We start from the raw sequence: 22,162 nt of genomic DNA on the forward strand, positions 1-22,162 counted from the left end.
CCCTCCTAATATCTCCTTCCTTCTCTGGGGGCTCATTCTTTTATTAACCTCGGGAATATTTTTCTACGTTGAAAACGTTATATCAATGCAAACTCTTGTTGTTGATATCAAGGCATCTGGAAAAATTCTCTGGGACACAGGGAGCTGGGGCTGACCTGGGAGAGCAATCTTTAAACACAGGAACTAAAAGATATCCAGAGTCAAACGGTAAATAAAACCTAAAACAGAAGATGCAGTCCTGGACCCCCCAGACCGTGGGTGTGAAACGTGCTGCAGACGCTCAGACTCACGGTGATCGCACAGGAAATGTTGGGAAATTGCTGTTATTGAGGAATATTTTGGGTTCGTGTTCAGAGTGAAGGAGACGGGTGCAATTTCAACCTTCAGCCGCTGATTCACTTCGGTGCTCCGTGTGCATTCTGCCCGGACCGACCCGCCCCTTCCCCGGTTTTGCACCCGATTCCCCGCCGATCACAACCCATAAAATTCGGCTCCGATGCAGCAAACGGCACAAGATCGAGAAACGCTGATTCGGTGACGGCTCCAAACTGAAGAGGAAGTTAGTGAAATGTCTGACTCTAAGGCCTGTGTCTGCCTGGATGGTGAGTGGAGACTAGTCAGTCCTTTCAGTTCAGTGTCCCCGCTCAGTGTCACTGAGGTGGAGCAGGATTGGAGGGGAGGCTGTTTATTAAATTAACTGGAGATCAGAGGGTGACAAAGAGCCGGGGCTCCTCCACACGGTGGGGATTTCTCAGGGTTTAAATCCCAACTCTGTGTCTTTATATTTGTTTGTTTTCCCTGTTTTCAGGATCCTGCTCCTGTGAAAACACCTGCAGGTGCTCCGACTGCCGATGTCCCACCAGCAAAGCTGGACGCTGCCAGAAAAGTGAGTAACTGTGGGACTGTTTAAAACCCCTCACATTGTATTTATGTGACTGATGGTTCTGGGCAGGACTCAGACTGGAACAGAATGGAAAATTACAAGGTGTCCGAGTTTTCATTCAAATCAGTTTGGCTGCAGTGTCGGGACTTAATTTAACCCCAACTCTGACTCTACCCCAACCCTAACTGTAACTCTAACCCAAACTGAAGTTCTAACTATAACTCTAATCCTAACATAAGAAATGCCCACTGGACTGATGGAGCCCCAATGAGCCCGGATGGGTTATTTGTCCGATCTTCAGGCTGTTCCAGTGGACAGTGCAGGAACTGAGGTGCCCCATATTGCCCCCTACTGAACGAATTAATCCTTAAAGTCACGGTTTCGCTTCTGATTAAACCCTTATTGGATAAGGACAGAACCTCTTCACCTACCAGCGCTTACCCTGCTGCTGCTACATTGCTGTCGGTGCTATTTTTACCCAGGATTTACAGCAGGAACTGCAGCTTGCATTTATACAGCACCTATTAATGTAGAAATATATCTCAAGGTGCTTCACAGCGGAGAAAGGGAGGGCGCATACTGAACATAGGACCAACAGCGTCTTAATAGAGCTCACAGGAATGGGGTACATGTGAAACTCGTGGGTTGCAAGTTCTACCCTGAAGAGTTGATCACTGAAAGTGGGTGGGACAAACTGCTGATATCACAAGGTCCCAAATCTTACCACAAATACAGCAGCTGACAGACTGACAGGTAGGGCTTCTGAGGTGGGGCATTTTCAGATGGGTTACTTGGAGATATGAAACAGATTAGTTTATTAGGGAGGAGCTCAGTGCTGTAATGGGAGGGTCTGGGGTGTTTCAGTGAATGATTCATTGTTACTGATTTCTGCCTTTTCCCTCTCCTCTCTCAGGTTGCTGCTCTTGCTGTCCTGCCGGATGCGCTAACTGCGCCAATAGCTGTGTGTGCAAAGGGAAAACCTCCGACAAATGTAGCTGCTGCTCCTGAACAACTGGCCCTTCAGGCACAATATGTAAAGTATTCTCTGTATGTACTGTATTAAACAAGCTGCATGTCCTCAGGATATATGTCCTGATCACTATGTATGTTTTTATAAACTAATGAAAAATGAATTAATTGTTTTTAAAAGTATTATGTTTGGTATCAATAAATAAAAAAACTATTTCAAGTCCTGTGATAAGTGCCATTCTTTTTGTGAAGTATGTGATATTCCTAATGACAACACAATGTGTAGGAAAAGAGTTAGAGTCTAAACAGGCCACATTGCATAAAATGATACTTTACGGCCACATTGCCATCTGGTGCAGTCTCATGGAAAAGGTTAAACCATGTGGTCATGGTGTTGTGTGGGGAATGATGGAGTGAATGATTCAATGGTTTCCTTGTTTCAGTATTAGGATTCATGGGCGAGGATGGTTCTTACAGCTTCAACCTCAAACCAGCACATGTTGGGAGGTGGGAGAATAGGGGTCTTGTTTCTATTTGATGACTCAGGAGAGCTGCTCTTTAACATCAAAGAGGGAGCCCCACAGAGCTGGGGCAATAAATTCAAATTCTAAAGCACAAAAGTGATATAACTCAATCAGATATTAATGACATGGGCAGATGTGGTCTGAATTACTGATGTCTCTCGAACAGGGGTGTCCAAACATTTTCACTGTGGACATGGTACTTGTGGGCCAAATATTAACTATTACAGCACCAAACACCAACATTAAACTAATGCCAAGAGCTGCCAGTTAATTTTCTACAATGAAGTCATTGCTTTTAAAAAGTAAATCTTTGACCCTAAATTTATTGTAAGTATTCTGATTCACTTTCAAATAGAGAGCTTTCTACTTATTTCCTCAATTATATTTTACAAGGTACATTTTAGAATTAGCTCTTCCTACATGGAGCTTTGCATGGCAGGAGCACCTATTGAGAATTCGGGTGTTGTTGAGACATGGATTAGGGGAAGAAACAGTGTGAAGACTGATAGGGTAGAACAGCCACCCAACTAAAGACAAGTCAAGACATGTCTTTGCTAGCTGTTGACTTCCTATTGTACAGATGCAAATTGGGTATTACTCAAAGCCCGGGAAAAATATACTTTCAATTGGTGAATGACAAATGGAGACAGCTAGTCTAGGAAACAAAGATCAGTCAAATACAGGGAAGTCACACGTCACTCTTAACAGGACACAGTGATCTGTGCAAGATCAAGCTTTGCTGGGAGAAAACTCACACCTAATTGAGGTGAACAAAGACACAAAATCTTTGTAAGGAAATGGCTGCTCCAAAGCGAGTTGGTTTCAAGTGGTGTTTAAATGGCAGACAGAAACTAATCAATCTGTTAAAATAGATTAAATAAGTTTTGGTAGGCGTGTCCCAACTATGAGGAATAGGTAGCTTTGGCTGTTAGTTGTGCACAATACTTAAGTTGCTGTCTCTACTGTACCGTGTCCAGAGACAGGCTGGAATTAAAGAACACATATATACATTTGATTGTACCCTGTTTGTTGAACTGCTCTTAATACAGGATAGACTTTCTTTTAATTGGAAGAAGCCTACCGTATTCTGCTTACTACAAGTATTCGTTAACAGGTGTGCACCGTCCTTCCATGATTTTTCATTCAATACAATAAAAATACAAAGGAAGCTGGAAGAGATATTTATGTCCTGATGTAATTCATGGGGGGAGAGCAGAAGTTCAGAATCATCCATTGAACGACGTGGGAAGGCTGGTGGTATCAAAGTTTCTAACTGATGGGAGAGGGTTGTGACTGCTGTAGACACTTTATGCACAAACTACTCAACACCCACTTAACGGAGTGACCTCTAATTTGTCCAAATTTTTGTGCAATGAAATCTGCAAAGAAATTGTCTGCAAAACTGGATGGCACAGGGTAACATGTCCATATATAACATAGAATGGTGCTGGTGGTTTTGTTTGTGTGTGTTTGTGGGGTTGTTAAGAAAATCACTACTACCTATAACTCAATGTCCTGTATGGCACTGAGGGGAAACATATCTGCTGGCACATTTCCAAATGATGGAGAGAGTTGTTAGTGGTCAGGATGTAGGGCACTAATATTCAGGATTCAGAATTGGAATTAGAATGAATACTAAATCCCACCCCCACTATGTGAGGAATATATTAGCTGAATTTGCATTATCTGGCTATGTACACTAAAGGGTGTTAGACCAATCTTCAGCCCTTTTCCTAACACATATACATAGAAAGTAGAGTGGAATCTATGATTTACTTTTAAGGCTGATAAGATTCCTCTATTAACATGACTTTGCATATCACATGACTTTGCATAAACATTTACCTGAGGAAGGAGGTAGCCTCCGAAAGCTTGTGAATTTAAAATAAAATTGCTGGACTATAACTTGGTGTTGTAAAATTGTTTACAACATGACTTTGAGCCATCTTATGGTACTCAGTCCAATCACCATGGCATCACAATACAATACTAAGTGATATTAGTTAACTTTTTTTTGACAGAAACTTTCAGGACATGGACAGATACAGGGATGCTTTAACTAACACTATTTTATTTAACAAGATCAGTGAAAGAGACTAGATAATTATGGGCACAATTGTGAACTAAGTGAATCATGAATATCTAAACGCTAGCTGGGTTCCCTTATTTATAACTTAGCAAAGTATGTTCAATGTCTGAGGATATAAATTGGCTTAGGATGGTTACGTGTACAGATTCTATTCAACACATCACTGATAAATACCAAGCTTTGAATATTTAGGCCATCCCTCTGTGATATGCACATAGGCTTATAACTTTGGCTTTCTAGTAGCTTAGTGCTTGCTTCAGTGGATGTTATTACTTCCTCTGAGATGCTCAGCTTCACCTCTGGGGATGTCCACAGCACATTGCCGTCTGTGGTCATTGTCTCCCTTTGTCAGTCACCTTCTTGTCCAATATTAACTAAAACTGTACGTATGTCTTTCTCTATATCGCTATAGTGCCACAAACTCCATTCCTTAGCCACTGATTCCATCCCTCGCCCTAGCCATTGTCCGAGGCTGAACCAGACCATTCACAACCTTGGTGTCCTATTTGACGCTGATGAGCTTCTGACCACATATCCACTTCACCATCAAGACTGCCTACTTTTACCTCGATGTGGAGATGCCGGTGATGGACTGGGGTTGACAATTGTAAACAATTTTACAACACCAAGTTATAGTCCAGCAATTTTATTTGAAATTCACAAGCTTTCGGAGGCTTCCTCCTTCCTCAGGTGAACTTTTACCTCCATAACATCGCCCATCTCCTTTCCTGCCTCAGCTCATCTGCTGCTGAAACCCTCATCCTTGCCTTTGTTACCTCTAGACTTGACTATTACAATGCGCTCTTGGCCGGCCTCCCATTTTCCTCCCTCCATAAACTTGAGCTCATCCAAAACTCTGTTGCCGGTATCCTAACTCGCACCAAGTCCCGTTCACCCATTATCCCTGTCCCCGCTGACCTACATTGGCTCCCAGTCTGGGAATGCCTCGAATTTAAAATTCTCATCTTTCTTTTCAAATCCCTCCATGTCCTCGCCCCTCCCTTTCTCTGTAACCTCCTCCAGCCCTACATCCCTCTGAGATCTCTGTGCTCCTCCAATTCTTGCCTCTTGAGCATCCCTGATTTTAAAAGCTCCACCATTGGCGGCTGTGCCTTCAGCTGCCTAGGCCCTAAATTTTGAAATTCCCTCCCTAAACTGCTCCGCCTCTCTCTTCTCCTTTAAGACACCCCTTAAAGCCTACCTCTTTGACCAAGCTTTTGGTCACCTGTCCTAATATCTCCTTATATGGCTCGGCTTCAAATTTTGTTTGAAAATCGTTCCTGTGAAATGCCTTGGGTCATTTTACTACGTTAAAGGCGTTATATAAATGCGGGTGGTTGTTGTAGTTGTTGTTGTTGTAAGGATTAGTTATATTAGTTAAAGTATCTCTGTGTCTGTCTTTCTCTTTGACGTCTCTGTCAAAATGAAGTTAACTAATTTCACTCAGTATGGTACTGTGATGATGATTGGACTAAGATGGCTTAAAGGGATGCTAATTGAGGAATCTTAACAACCTTAGAAATAAATGGTAGATTTTAGTTTACTTTCTATGTATATGTGTTAGGAAAAAGGGTGAAGATTGGTCCGATACCATTTAGTGTACATAGCTAGATACTGCAAATTCAGCTAATAGTGGGAGTGAGATTTAGTATTCATTCTAATTCCAACTCTGAATCCTGAATATTAGTGACATACATCCTGACTACTAACAACTCTCTCCTATCATTTGAAAATGTCCTTGCAGATATATTTGACCTCAGCGCCCTGCAGGACATTGAGTTACAGCTAGTCGTATTTTTCTTAGCCGCCCTAAAGACATACACACACAAAGCCACCAGCACCATTCTATGTTATAGCTGGACATCTTAACCTGTGTCATCCAGTTTCGCAACCAATTTCAATTGGCACACGTAAACATTTTTCATTGCACAAATATTCTGACAAGTCAGAGAGTGTTGAGTATTTGGTGCATACAGAGCCTACAGCTGTCACAACCCTCTCACATCAGTTAGAAATTTAGATACCACCAGGCTTCCCACGTTGTTCCACAGAAGATTCTGAGCTGCAGCAGATTTCTGATCTTCTGCCCTCCCCCCATGAATGTATCAGGACATAAATATCTCTTCCAGCTTCCTTTGCATTTTTATTTTACTGGATGGAAATTGTGAGAGGACAGTGCACAGCCGAACTCTCAATAAGTGTTCCGGTCAACTAAGCTCCATGTAGGAAGAGCGAATTTGTAAAATGTATTCTATAAAATATTAATGAGGAAAGGAGTAGAAAATTCTCTATTTGAAAGTGAATATGAATACTCATTATAATGAATTTAGGGTCAAAGATTTATTCTTTAAAAGTAATGACTGCTGATTGTAGAAAATTAAGTGGCATATCACAACTGACGGCTTTAGTTTAGTTTTAGTGTTTTGTGTTGTAATTGTTAATATGCAACCCACAGGATACCATATCCACAGTGAAGTGGTCCACGGAGAAAGGGGTTTGGATTCCCCTGTTCCAGAGACATCATTCATTCAGACCACATCAGCGCATGTCACTAATATCTTACTGAGTTATATCATTTTTATGCTTTAATACACCTCAGAAATCAGAATTTGAATTTTTTGCCACTGCTCTGTGGGGCTCCCTCTTTGAGGTAACAGGCAGCTCCCCTGAGTCACAAAATGGAAACAAGGCCCCTATTCTCCCACCTTCCATCATTTGCTGGTTTGAGGTTGAATCTGTAAGAACCGTCCTCATCCACAAGTCCTAATACTGAAGCAAGGATATCATTGAATCATTCACTCCATCATTCCCCACACCGCTCCATCACCAGAAGGTAATGTGGTTTCACGGCATCCTTTTATGCAATGTAACCAGTTTAGGCTCCAACTCGTTCCCTACACATGATGTCATTAGGAATATCACATACTTCACAAAGAGAATGCCACTTATCACAGGACTTGAAATAGCTTTGTTTTATTTACTGATACCAAACATGAAACTTTCAAAAACAATTAATTCATTTTTCATTAGTTTATATAAATATGCAACTCATCAGGACATACATATCGAGGACATGCGGCTTGTTTAATACAGTACGTGTGGAGAATACTTTATATATTGTGCCTGAAGGGCCAGTTGTTCAGGAGCAGCAGCTACATTTATCGGAGGTTTTCCCTTTGCACACACAGCCATTGGCGCAGTTAGTGCATCCGGCAGGACAGCAAGAGCAGCAACCTGAGAGAGGAGAGGGAAAAGGCAGAAATCAGTAAAAATGAATCATTCACTGAAACACCCCCAGACCCTCCCATTACAAGACTGAAAACTAAACTGTGTCATATCTCCAAATAACCCATCTGAAAATGCCCCACCTCAGAAGCCCTGCCTGTCAATCTCTCAGCTTCTGTATTTGTGGTAAGATTTGGGACCTTGTGATATCATCAGTCTGTCCCACCCACTGTTCAGTGATCAGCTCTTCAGAGTAAAACTTCCCACCAGCTTGTTTCACATGTGGACCTTTAAGCAGCTGGAACTCCATTCCTGTGAGCTCTATTAAACACTGCTGTTCCCCGATTTGGGATGCACCCTTCTTATCTGCGTGAAACACTGAGACGTTTTCCTACGTTAAAAAGTGCTGTATAAATGCAAGCTGCGGTTGCTGCTGTAAATCTGGGGGGAAACAGCACCGACAGGAATGTAGCAGCAGCGAGTTAAGCGCTGGTAGGTGAAAATGTTCTGTCCTTATCTGATAATAGTTTAGTCTGAAGCGAAACAATGTCTTGAAGGACTAATTTAGCTCAATAGCGGGCGATACGGGTCATCAGCGTTACTGTACTGCCCATTGGAGCAGCTTGAAGATCGGAGCAATAACCCATCCGGACTCACTGAGGTTGCATCTGATCAGTGACCAATCCCTATCAAATGAATGCTTTTCATATTAGGGTTATTTGCTTAGCGGGTGCCGTTTATTTGATTGTTGTGGATTAACTTAAACATCAGGAGTTTGGGTATGGATCCTTGAAAGAGGGTAAATCTGGTCCAGCTTTAGGGCCAGGGTTGGGATTGGTTTTTTTTTTGGTTGGAGGTATTTTATGGTTAGCGTATCGGATTAGGGTCAGAGGGGTAGAGCTATGGTTAGGATTAGGGTTAGGTAGGAGTTAGGTTTAGGGGGTAGTGTTAGGGTTAGAGCTTGCCTGGGGTTAATGATTCGGGTTAGGGTTAGAGTTAAGGTTAAGGTTAGAGTTAGGGTTACGCTTAGAGATAGGATTAGGGTTAACGTTAGAGTTAGCCTTGGTGTTAGGTTTAGAGTTAACTTAAATCCAGACACTGCAGCCAAACTGTTTGGAGTGAAATGCCGACGACCTTGTACCTTCACATTCTGTTCCATTCTGAGTTCTGCCCAGAACCATCAGTCACATCAATACAATGTGAGGAGTTTTAAACAGTCCCACAGTTACTCACTTTTCCGGCAGCGTCCAGCTTTGCTGGTGGGACATCGGCAGTCGGAGCACCTGCAGGTGTTTTCACAGGAGCAGGATCCTGAAAACAGGGAAAACAAACAAATATAAAGACACAGAGTTGGGATTTAAACCCTGAGAAATCTCCACCGTGTGGAGGAGCCCCGGCTCTTTGTCACCCTCTGATCTCCAGTTAATTTAATAAACAGCCTCCCCTCCAATCCTGCTCCACCTCAGTGACACTGAGCGGGGACACTGAGCTGAAAGGACTGACTAGTCTCCACTCACCATCCAGGCAGACACAGGCCTTAGAGTCAGACATTTCACTAACTTCCTCTTCAGTTTGGAGCCGTCACCGAATCAGCGTTTCTCGATCTTGTGCCGTTTGCTGCATCGGAGCCGAATTTTTTGAGTTGTGATCGGCGGGGAATCGGGTGCAAAACCGGGGAAGGGGCGGGTCGGTCCGGGCAGAATGCACACGGAGCACCGAAGTGAATCAGCGGTTTCAGGTGGGAATTGCACCCGTCTCCTTCACTCAGAACACGTCCCCAAAATATTCCTCAATAACAGCAATTTCCCAACATTTACTGTGCGATCACCGTGAGTCTGAGCGTCTGCAGCACGTTTCACACCCACGGTCTGGGGGGTCCAGGACTGCATCTTCTGTTTTAGGTTTTATTTATCGCTTTCACTCTGGATAATTTTTTTTGTTTCCGTGTTTCAGCTTCAGGTCAACCCCAGCTCCCTGTGTCACAGAGAGTTTTCCCAGTTTCTTTGATGTCTACAAGAGTTTTCATTCATAAAGTGATTTCATTCATAAAGTGTTTTCCTCTGCAGCACGTTTCACACCCGCTGTGTTTGGAGAGGTGAGAATTGACCAGTCCCCCGGTCAGTGTGAGGAGCCTGTTCACAGAGCGAGGAGTTCAGGTCACCTTTGGACCGTGTGCACCTTCCTGTCTGTTGAAAGATTGAACTGCACTGGAGTTTGTTCTCAGTAACTCTGTAAATATTTAGAATCAGAAAGGACCCTGATAAACGATCTATAATAACAAATCTCAGATCTTGGCTCCCCTTGAAAGAGTCTCTGCTTCTTTGAAAAAGCAAAATACTGTGGACGCTGGAAATCTGAAATAAAGTCAGAAAATGCTGGAGTCACTCAGCAGGTCAGGCAGCATCTGTGGAGGGAGAAACAGAGTTAACGTTTCAGGTCGATGACCTTTCGTCTCTGGGGGTCCCTTTTATTAACCTCGGGACGTTTTTCAACGTTGAAAACGCCATGAATACAAACTCTTGTAGATATCAAGGCAAGTGGAACAATTCTCTGGGACATGGGGAGCTGGGGCTGACCTGGGAGAGCAATCTGAAACACAGGAACTAAAAATTATCCAGAGTGAAAAGGGTAAATAAAACCTAAAACAGAAGATGCAGTCCTGGACCCCCCAGACCGTGGGTGTGAAACGTGCTGCAGACGCTCAGACTCACGGTGATCGCACAGGAAATGTTGGGAAATTGCTGTTATTGAGGAATATTTTGGGGACGTGTTCTGAGTGAAGGAGACGGGTGCAATTCCCACCTGGAACCGCTGATTCACTTCGGTGCTCCGTGTGCATTCTGCCCGGACCGACCCGCCCCTTCCCCGGTTTTGCACCCGATTCCCCGCCGATCACAACCCATAAAATTCGGCATAAAATAACAACCCCATTAAATAAATAAAGCTATTTCATGTCATGTGATAAGTGCCATTCTCTTTGTTAAATAAGTGATATTCCTAAAGACAACACAATGTGTAGGGAAAGTGTTAAGAGTCTAAACAGGCCACATTGCATAAAATGATGCTTTGAGGTCACATTGCCATCTGGTGCAGTCTCATGGTGGAGATTAAACCTTGTGATGGAGCAGTGTGGGGAATGATGGAGTGAATGATTCAATGGTATCTTTGCTTCAGTATTAGGACTCATGGGCGAGGACGGTTCTTACAGATTCAACCTCAAACCAGCAAATGATGGGAGGTGAGAGAATAGGGTCCTCGTTTCGATTTTGTGACTCAGGGGAGCTGCTCTGTCAAATCAAAGAGGGAGCCCCACAAAATTGGGGGCAATTAACCCAAATTCTGAGGTGTATTAAAGCACATAAATGATATAACTCAGTCAGATATTAGTGATATGCACAGGCGTGGTCTGAATTACCGATGCCTCTGGAACAGGGATGTCCAAACATTTTCGGTGTGGACGTGGTATCCTGTGATGTTTCTCCCACTATCCTGGCACACTGTAAAGTCACACTGGAGACTGATGTTCTCGAGGGCTTAGTCAGGAGTACAGCTGTCACCTCTGAGGCAGAACCTTGTGGGCAGAACTTGGGGGCATATTCTAGGCTGTACTGTGGGTGTGCTGCACTGTCAAAGGTGCTGTCTTTCCGATGAGACGAGGCCCTGTCTGCCTGTTTATGTGGATGTACAAGATCCCATGGCACTATTCAAAGAAGAGCAGAGGAGCTGTTCTGGCCAACATTTATCCCTCAACCAGCACCATCAAAACAGGTTAACTGGTCATTTAGCTCATTGTTGTTTGCGGCATCTTGCTGTCTGCACATTGGCTGCTGCGATGGCCCACATAACTGCACTTGAAAAGTAATCTGCTGTCTGTGATGTGCTTTGGGATGTCCTGAGGACATGAAAGGTATTTATAAAAGCAAGTGCTTCTTTCTTGGACACACGAATCTCCATCAAAGACGGGCACCTCAGCACCTCACTCTACCGCAAGCCCACGGACAACCTCACGATGCTCCACTTTTCCAGCTTCCACCCTAACCACGTCAAAGAGGCCATCCCCTATGGACAGGCCCTGCGAATACACAGGGTCTGCTCAGACGAGGAGGAACGCGATGGACACCTACAGACGCTGAAAGACGCCCTAGTAAGAATGGGATATGACGCTCGACTCATCGATTGACAGTTCCGACGGGCCACAGCGAAAAATCGCATAGACCTCCTCAGGAGACTAACACGGGACGCAACCAACAGAGTACCCTTTGTCGTCCAGTACTTCCCCGGAGCGGAGAAACTACGCCATGTTCTCCGCAGCCTTCAACATGTCATCAATGACGACGAACACCTCGCTATGGCCATCCCCACACCTCCACTACTCGCCTTTAAACAGCCACCCAACCTCAAACAGACCATCGTTCGCAGCAAATTACCCAGCTTTCAGGAGAACAGCGTCCACGACACCACACAACCCTGCCACGGTAACCTCTGCAAGACATGCCAGATCATCGACACAGATACCAACATCACACGAGAGGACACCACCCACCAGGTGCATGGTTCATACTCCTGTGACTCGGCCAACGTTGTCTACCTCATATGTTGCAGGAAAGGATGCCCCAGAGCATGGTACATTGGCGAGACCATGCAGACACTGCGATAACGGATGAACGGACACCGCGCAACAATCGCCAAACAGGAGGGTTCCCTCCCAGTCGGGGAACACTTCAGCAGTCAAGGACATTCAGCCACCGACCTTCGGGTAAGCGTACTCCAAGGTGGCCTTCGAGACACACGACAACGCAAAATCGTCGAGCAGAAATTGATAGCCAAGTTTCGCACCCATGAGGACGGCCTCAACCGGGATCTTGGGTTCATGTCACGCTACACGTTACCCCACCAGCGAACAAATGTTATCTGTTTTTAATATAACGGGTCAGTTGCTGTCTTTTCTATGTTTCTACCTCTCTATCTCTTTTTTTTTTGGTGATTTGTATATTCGGAGACCTTGCAGGTAACACCTGTCTGTCTGCACACTGATTGCCTTGGCAACGGGCAGTTGAAAAAACTGTCTGTAATCACCAAGCATTGTTCTGTGATTTATAAATGCGATTTCATTTTGAGGATTTCATTTCCAACAACGTTCACCTGAGGAAGGAGGAAGCCTCCGAAAGCTTGTGAATTTAAAATAAAATTGCTGGACTATAACTTGGTGTTGTAAAATTGTTTACAATCTTTCTATACCGTTTAACATGTTGCATGCTTCTATAAGGTCGCCTCTCAGTCAGCTCCCTTCAAGGTTATTGAGCATTAATTTCTTCAGTCTTTCATCAGAACTCAATTCTTTGACACTAAGATTCAGTATTCTGCCTCCTCTTTGCACTGTCTCCATGGTTTAAATGTTTCCTTCACGTCCTGGTGGCCAACATTCACCACATACTGAGGTGATGAAGACACTGTATGGTTTTAGCACATAGAAACATAGAAAATAGCAGCAGGAGTAGGCCATTCGGCCCTTCGAGCCTGCTCCGCCATACAATATGATCATGGCTGATCCTCTATCTCAATACCATGTTCCCGCTCTCTCCCCATACCCCTTGATGCCTTTTGTGTCTAGAAATCTATCGAGCTCCTTCTTAAACATATTCAGTGACTTGGCCTCCACAGCCTTCTGTGATAGAGAATTCCACAGGTTCACTACCCCAAGAGAAGAAATTTCTCCTCATCTCAGTCCTAAATGTCCTGCCCCGTATCCTGAGACTGTGACCCCACATTCTAGGCCCCCCAGCCAGAGGAAATATCCTCCCTGCATCCAGTCTGTCCAGCCGTGTCAGAATTTTATACGTTTCAATGAGATCCCCTCTCATTCTTCTAAACTCAAGTGAATACAGGCCAAGTCGACCCAATCTCTCCTCATACGACAGTCCTGCCATCCCAGGAATCAGTCTGGTGAACCTATGCTGCACCCCCTCCATGGCAAATATATCCTCTCTTAGGTAAGGAGACCAAAACTGCACACAATACTCCAGGTGTGGTCTCACCAAGGCCCTGTATAACTGCAGTAAGACATCCTTGCTCCTCTACTCAAATCCTCTTGCAATGAAGGCCAACATACCATTCACCTTCCTAACTGCTTGCTGCACCTGCATGGTTGCTTTCAGTGACTGGAATACAAGGACACCCAGGTTCCTTTGTACATCAACATTTCCCAATCTATCACCATTTAATTAATATTCTGCCTTTCTGTTTTTCCTTCCGAAGTGGATAACTTCACATTTATCCACGTTATACTGCATCTGCCATGTATTTGCTCACTCACTCAACTTGTCTAAATTGCCTTGAAGCCTCTTTGCATCCTCCACACAACTCAAAATCCCACCTAGTTTTGTGTCGTCAGCAAACTTGGAAATATTACATTTGGTTCCCTCATCCAAATCATTGATATATATTGTGAATAGCTGGGGCCCAAGCACTGATCCCTGCGGTACCCCACTAGTCACCACCTGCCACCCTGAAAAAGACCCATTTATTCCTACTCTGTTTCCTGTTTGTTAACCAATTTTCAATCCATGCCAGTATATTCCCCCCAATCCCATGTGCTTTAATTTTGCACACTAACCTCTTTTGTGAGACTCTACCAAAGGCCTTCTGAAAATCCAAATACACCACATCCACTGGTTCTCCCCTATCTATTCGACCAGATACATCCTCAAAAAACTCCAGTAGGTTTGTCAAACACAATTTCCCTTTCATAATTCCATGTTGACTTTATCTAATCCCGTCGATATTTTCTAAGTGTCCTGTTATCACATCCTTTATAATAGACTCTAGCATTTTCCCTACTACTGATGTTAGGCTAACCGGTCTGTAGTTCCCTGTTTTCTCTCTCCCTCCTTTTTCAAATTGTGGGGTTACATTTGCCACCCTCCAATCTGCAGGAACTGTTCCATAATCTATAGAATTTTGGAAGGTGATAACCAATGCATCCACTATTCCATGGCTACCTCTTTTAGCACTCTGGGATGCAGATTATCAGGCCCTGGGGATTTATCGGCTTTCAGTCCCATTAATTTCTCCAGCACTTTTTTTTTACTAAAACTAACTTCCTTTAATTCCCCTTCTCACTCAACCCTTGGTTCCCTAGCACTTCTGGGAAGTTATTTGTCCCCTCTTCCATGAAGACAGAACCTAAGTATTTGTTTAATTGTTCTGCCATTTCCTTGTTCCCCATTACAAATTCCCTTGTTTCTGACTGTAAGGGACCTACATTTGTCTTTACTAATCTTTTCCTCTTTACTCTCATACTCTACTTTTCCTCTTGGTCCTTTTTTGCTGAATTCTAAACTGCTCCCAATCCTCAGGCTTGCTACTTCTTCTGGCAACTTTATAAGACTCCTCATCTTCTGAATTTTTCTCAACTGAGCCAGCCACATAATTAATCATTCTGTTCACTTTACTTTTTGCTGTGGTTTGACATGTTAATGGTCCAAGATCTCTTGTCATTTCATCTTTAGCTTTTTTTCTATAGTACCCACGGGATAATTGTGACACCCGTTCCTTTTTCCAGTGTTCAGTATCTTCCACGTGTCAACATTGAATTTGATCTGTCACTGGTTTTCTATTTCTGATTTTATCTCAGTCCTTGTGTTCATTGTGAGCTGCTGCCTCTGAACCACACAGATCATGAATTACATAGAATTACATTGAATTTACAGCACAGAAACAGGCCATTCATCCCAACTGGTCTGTGCTGGTGTTTATGCTCCACAGGAAACTCCTCCGACCCTATTTCATCTAAGCCTATCAGGATATCCTTCTATTCCTCTCTCCCTCATGTACTTATCCAGCTTCCCCTTAATTGCATCTACGCTATTCGTCTAAACTCATCCATGTGTTAGCAAGTTCCACATTCTATCCATTCTCTGGGTAAGGGTGGTCCCAGGTTAGATGACTGGTCTGCACTGATTTGGTTGATTATTTGTATTTGCTGCCATTGAATCAATTTGAAACCACAGATCGGCCGCAAGTGGATTAACGGCAATTTTCCAATCCTGAAATCGAGAACTGATTCTCTCATTTTGAGATAACAATGAGACAAATCGTACCAGCTCAGTTAGAAGTATTCTTGCTGCAGAATCACAAATCAGTGAGTTCAACTCCTTTTGCAGACTTGAGGACACAATTCCCGCTGACAGTCCCATGCAGTAGTGAGGCAATGTCCTACTGTCAAAGGTGCCATTCATTGACTGAGAGCTGTCCTCTCTGTCTGCTTATTCCACATCCACAGCTTAATATTAAGGATTAATAGGAACAACATGACAGTGATAAAAGGAGGAGCAAGAGAGGAGAGAGAGAGAGCGGAGCATGGGATCAGTGATAAAAGGAGGAGCGAGAGAGGAGTGAGAGAGAGAGCGGAGCATGGGATCAGTGATAAAAGGAGGAGAAAGAGAGAGAGCGGAGCATGGGATCAGTGATAAAAGGAGGAGAAAGAGAGAGAGCGGAGCGTGTGATCAGTGATAAAAGGTGGAGAGAGAGAGGAGAGAGTGGAGCGTGTGATCAGTGATAAAAGGTGGAGAGAGAGAGGAGAGAGCAGAGCGTGTGATCAGTGATAAAAGGTGGAGAGAGAGAGGAGAGAGTGGAGCGTGTGATCAGTGATAAAAGGTGGAGAGAGAGAGGAGAGAGCAGAGCGTGTGATCAGTGATAAAAGGTGGAGAGAGAGAGGAGAGAGCAGAGCGTGTGATCAGTGATAAAAGGTGGAGAGAGAGAGTGGAGCGCGAGCGGGGAGAGAGGTGAAAAAACACCTGAAATGACGTCAGTGCAAGGGAAGGAGCTGATTGGTGAGTAGCTGGTGAGTGTTCTTTTTTTGGTGAGTTTTTTTTTAAGTCTTTAAGTTTATTTTGGTTAAGTTTAGTTAATAATATAATAAATCGAGGCCTGGCAGGGCACCTCAGTCCCGTCGAAAGCACATCCTGTTCCACATGGGAACTCAAGGACGGCGCCCGTATCCTGGACAACCACAGGTGCAGGAAGTGTCATCAGCTGGAAGAGCAGAGCATCCGGGCTTCGGAGCTTGAACAACAGCTGGCGTCCGCGAGGCTGAGATTTTCGTGGATAGCACGTTTCAGGAGGTGGTCACCACACAGCTTAAGAGAGTGCAGGCAGAGAGGGACTGAGTGACCGCCAGACAGACAAGGAAGACCAGGCAGGTAGAGCAGGAGTCCCCTGAGGGCATCTCGCTCTCTAACCAGTGTCCAGTTCTGAATACTGATGTGGGTGGAGGGTTCCTGAGCCAAGTCCACAGCACCATGGGTGGCTCAGCTGTACTGGGGGGGAGGAGAAATGTCAGGAGAGGAATAGTGATAGGGGATTCGATATTTAGGGGAACAGATCGGCGTTTCTGCAGCCACAGCCAAAATTCCAGGATGGTATGTGGCCTCCCTGGTGCCAGGGTCAAGGATTTCACTGAGCGGCTGCAGAACATTCTTGAGGGGAAGGGTGAACAGCCAGAGGTCGTGGTCCACATCGGTACCAACGACACAGGTAGAAAGAGGGATGATGTCCTGCAGGCAGATTTTAAGGAGTTAAGAAAGAGATTAATAATCAGGACTTCAATGTTCGGAATCTTCGGATTACTCCCGGTGCCACGCAGTGGCGAGTATAGAAGTAGGAGGACAGAGAATATGAATGCGTGGCTCGAGAAATGGTGCAGGAGGGAGGGCTTTAGATTCCTGGGGCACTGGGACCAGTTCAGGGGAGGTGGGACCTGTGCAAGCCGGATGGGTTGCACCTCAACCGGGCCGGGACCAATATCCTCGAAGGGAGGTTTGCTAGTGCTGTGGGGGAGGGTTTAAACTAGCTTCACGGGGGGATGGGAACCTGAGCGTAGATTCAGAAGGGAGAGAAGCAGAGCTGGAAATGGAAGGCAGAAAATTAGTAAATGTGTTTGGAAGGCATTGGAAAGAAAGGTTAGAAATCAGACAACAAAGGATTTTGGCAGTATTTACCTCAAGGCAAGGAATATGGTGAATAAGGCAGATGAGCTAAGGGCACAAATGGTTATGTGGAAGTATGATATCATAGCTATTACCAAAACATGGCATAAACAGGGCAGGAATGGCAGCTCAACATTCCTTTTTACAGGATTTTCAGACGAGATAGAAAGGGGGATATAAAAAGGAGGCGGGGGGCAATATTGGCTAAAGAAACAATTATAGCTGTGAGGAGGGTTGATGTGTTAGAAGGATAATCAAATGAGGCCATATGGTTTGAGCTAAAGAAAAAAAGAGGGAAGTCACACTGCTGGGAGTGTACTATAGACCCCCAAACAGTCGGAGGGAGATAGAAGAGCAAATATGTAGGCAAATTTCTGAGAAGTGCAAAAACAATAGGGCAGTAACATTAGGGATTTTTACAACCCTAATATTAACTGGGATACAATCAGTGCAAAAGGTATATGGAGTGCAGAATTCTTAAATAGCAATCAGGAGAATGTTTTTAGCCAGTATGTAGCAAACCCAACAGGGTGGGTTGGGGGGGGGGGGCGGTGGGTGGGGGGTGCAGTTCTGGATTTAGTTTTAGGGAATGAAACTGGGGAGGTGGAAGGAGTATCAGTGGGAGAGCATTTTGCTGGTAGTGATCATAATTCAGTTAGATTTAGCATAGTTATGGAAAAGGAAAAGATAGAATAGGAGTAAAAGTTCTAAATTGGGCAAAGGCCAATTTTACTAAGCTGAGATGTGAGTTAGCAAAATTGGACTGGAAACAGCTACTTGAAGGTATATCAGTGTCAGAGCAGTGGGAGGCAATCAAAGGGGAGATTCAAGGGGCTCAGAGTGAACATGTTCCCATAAAGAAAAATCTAGAGCCCCCAGAATGACAAGGAACATACAGGGTAAGATAAGGCAAAAAAGGTAAACTTATGTCAGACATCAAGAGCTCAATACTGCAGAAAGCCTAGAGGAGTTTAGAAAGTACAAGGGTGAAATTACAAAGGAAATTCGTAAAGCAAATAGAGGGCATGAAAAAATACTGGCAAGTAAAATTAAAGAAAACACAAAAATGTTTGGTAAATACATAAAGAGCAAGAGGAGAACCAGGGAAAGAGTGGAGCCTATTAGAGACTAAAAAGGTAATCTATGTGTGGAGGTGGACGACGTGGCTATGGTTCTTAATGAATACTTTACGTCTTTTTCACAAAAGTAGGGGACCATGCAGGGGTTGTAGTTACAGAGGAGGAGTGTGAAATATTGGATGAGAGAGGAAGTATTAAGGGGATTAGCATCTTTGAAAGTAGATAAATTACCAGGCCCGGATGAAGTGTATCCTCGGCTGTTAAGAGAAGCAAGGGAGGAAATAGCGGAGGCTCTGACCATCAATTTCCAATCCTCCTTGACTGCAGGCATGGTGCCGGAGGATTGGAGGACTGCTAACATTGTACCGTTGTTTAAAAAGGGAGAAAGAGATAGGCCGAATAATTATACACCTGTCAGTCCAACCTTGGAGGTGGGCAAATCATTGGAATTGATTCTGAGGGACAGTATAAATCGTCACTTAGAAAGGCACGGGTTAATCAAGGACAGTCAGCATAGATTTGTTAACGGAAGGTCGTGTCTGACCAACTTGATTGAATTCTTTGAGCAGTTAACAAGGAGGGTCGATGAGAGTAATGTGTTTGATGTCGTGTATATGGATTTTAGCAGGGCTTTTGACAAGGTGCCACATGGCAGACTGGTCAAAAGAGTAAAAGCCCATGAGATCCAAGGGAAAGTGGCTAGTTGGATCCAAAATTGGCTCAGTGGCAAGAAGCAAAGGTTGACGGGTGTTTTTACGAATGGAAGGCTGTTTCAAGTGGGGTCCCGCAAAGCTGAGTACTAGGTCCCTTGCTTTTTTGGTATATATTAATGATTTGGACTTGAATGTAGGGGGCTTGATGAAGAAGTTTGCAGATGATACAAAAATTGGCCATGTAGTTGATAGTGAGGAGGAAAACTGTAGACTTCAGGAAGATATCAATGGGCTGGTCAGATGGGCAGAAAAGTGGCAAATGGAATTCAATCCAGAGCAGTATGAGGTAATGCTTTGGGGAGGGCAAAGAAGGCAAGGGAGTACAAAATAATTGAAAGGATACTGAGAGGTGTAGAAGAACAAAGGGACCTTGGAGTGCATGTCCACAGATCCCTGAAGGTAGTAGGACAGGTAGATAAGATGGTTATGATGGTTATTGGCCGAGGCATAGAATATAAGACCAGGCAGGTTATGCTAGAACTGTATAAAACACTAGTTAGGCCACAGCTTGAGTACTACATACAGTTCTGATCACCACGTTACAGGAAAGATGAAATTGCACGAGAGAAGGTACAAAGGAATTTTACGAGGATGGTGCCAGGGCTGGAGAATTTTAGCTATGAGAAAAGATTGGATCGGCTGGGGTTGTTTTCTTTGGAACAAAGGAGGCTGAGGGGACATTTTAGTGAGGATTGTAAAATTATGATGGGACTAGATAGAGTGGATAGGGAGGACCTATTTCCCTTATTAGAGTGGTCAGTGACCAGAGGCCATCAATTTAAAGTAATTGGTAGAAGGATTAGAAGGGAGCTGAGGAGAAATTTTTTCACCCAGAGGATGGTGGGGGCCTGGAACTCACTGCCTGAAAGGGTAGTAGAGGCAGGAACCCTCAACACATTTAAAAAGTACTTGGATGTACACTTGAAGTGCAGTAACCTATAGGGCTATGATCCAAGTGCTGGAAAGTGGGACTAACCGAGATAGCTCTTTTTCGGCTGGCACAGGCATGATGGGCCAAATGGCCTCCTTCTGTGCCGTAACTTTCTATGATTCTATTCCTTGGCACTATTGACAGAAGAGCAGGCAGTTGCTTTGGTGTCCTGCCCAATGTTCCTCAACCAACCAAAATAGATTAATTGGTCATTCCTCTCATTGCTGTTTGTCGGTCTTGCTGTGTGTATAATGGATCCTGTGGTTGCTTAACTAAGAACAGTCACTGGTCTTTAAAATAAGACATGGTTGGTAGAGCAAAGCATTTTGAGAGCTTTCTGAACTATAAAAAGGTTTCCAGATCAATGCAAGTGTGTTCCTCTTTTGGCAGCAAAAATGATTAATACTGGGATTCTGGGAGATGGAGCAAGCTCTCACAGAGAAGATGCAACAGAGTCACACAGAAAGACAGACACTAAATGGTGCTAATTAACCCTGGATCCACATGGTGCTAAATCTGTTAAGACTGAAAATCTAAAACTTCTTGTGTCATAATGTGGGAGCAAACAATCATCAAATAAACAGAGATGATTTTAAGAAGACAATATTATCAGAAGATGGCTTTCATGATGTAATTTAGGTGCTGGAAGAGTTAGATTTTAGAGCACCTGATTGAAAGGCCTGGTCTGCACAAAGATACTTAAATTGTGAGTATTCGAGCTGCTTTACATGTCTGCCCATTTGAATGAGACCTTGGTTGGTCACTATTAGTCATGTGCGCATAAGTTGCATTTGCTTTCTGAAATAATCATATGAACAGTTATGCTTGGCCAGTCTAAACTGGAAGATTTTGAGAGCTGGTAGAAGTAGAATAAACCGAATCGTTCTGTGGAGAAATATTTTGGAGAATTGTCTCTAATCTAGAGATGGTGCTGAAAGTGAAAAATGGAAGGTGAGGGAAGGCTGATTAATTAACCTGACAGAAGTAAACTTGTAAAATGTATCATACTTATTATTTAATTGCTCATAACTTTGAGTGTGTGAGTAAAATAACAGTATAACAATATAAAGAAAGACATACGTACCGTTTTAGTTAATATTGGACAAGAATGCAACTGACAAAGGAAGACAATGACCACAGAGGCAACGTGCTACAGGCATCCCCAAAGGTGAAGCTGAGCATCGCAGAGGAAGTAATAACATTCTTTGCACAAAGTACTGAGCTACTAGAAAGCCAAAGTCATAAGCCTGTGTGTATATCAGAGAGGGATAGCATTAACATTCAAAGCTCAGTATTTATCAATGATGTGTTGAATATAGACTGTAAATGTAACCTTCCTAAGCCATGTTGTAACCTTAGACATTGAACATAACGTTGCTAAGTTATAAACAAGAGAATGCAGCTAATGTTAAAATATTAGGATTCACTTAATTCACAATTGTGCCTATAATTATCTAATCTCTTTCACCGACCTTGTTAAATAATGTAATAATGGTTAAAGCATCTCTGTGTCTGTCTATGTCCTTGAAACCTCTGAAAAAAAGATGTTAACTAATATAACTTAGTATTGTGCTGTGATGGATTGGTGATTGGACTGGGTACTTACTGTATATTTAAGGCTGAGCTGGATAGATTCCTGATTAACAAGGGAGTCAAAGGTTATAGTAGGTAGACGGGAAAGTAGGGTTGAGGTCGCAATCAAATCAGCCATGATCTTATCAAATGGCAGAGCAGGCTCGAGGGGCCGAATGGCCTACTCCTGC

At 43.8% G+C, this 22,162-nt stretch overlaps 2 long non-coding RNA genes across 2 annotated transcripts; one reads left to right on the plus strand and one right to left on the minus strand.

Annotated features, from left to right (window-relative positions):
- Positions 1 to 251: 251 nt before the first annotated feature.
- LOC137333561 (uncharacterized) lies at positions 252 to 2,072 on the plus strand. Its single transcript, XR_010965924.1, has 3 exons — positions 252 to 602; positions 809 to 886; positions 1,797 to 2,072. It is a non-coding gene; the product is annotated as an uncharacterized lncRNA (long non-coding RNA).
- A 5,350-nt stretch (positions 2,073 to 7,422) lies between these two features.
- On the minus strand, positions 7,423 to 10,256 carry LOC137333562 (uncharacterized). Its single transcript, XR_010965925.1, has 3 exons — positions 9,208 to 10,256; positions 8,924 to 9,001; positions 7,423 to 7,699 (listed from the first exon to the last, which is right to left on the minus strand). It is a non-coding gene; the product is annotated as an uncharacterized lncRNA (long non-coding RNA).
- Between the last annotated feature and the right edge of the window lie 11,906 nt (positions 10,257 to 22,162).

This window comes from Heptranchias perlo, chromosome 16 (assembly GCF_035084215.1).
Source record: "Heptranchias perlo isolate sHepPer1 chromosome 16, sHepPer1.hap1, whole genome shotgun sequence".
Lineage (NCBI taxonomy): Eukaryota > Metazoa > Chordata > Chondrichthyes > Hexanchiformes > Hexanchidae > Heptranchias > Heptranchias perlo.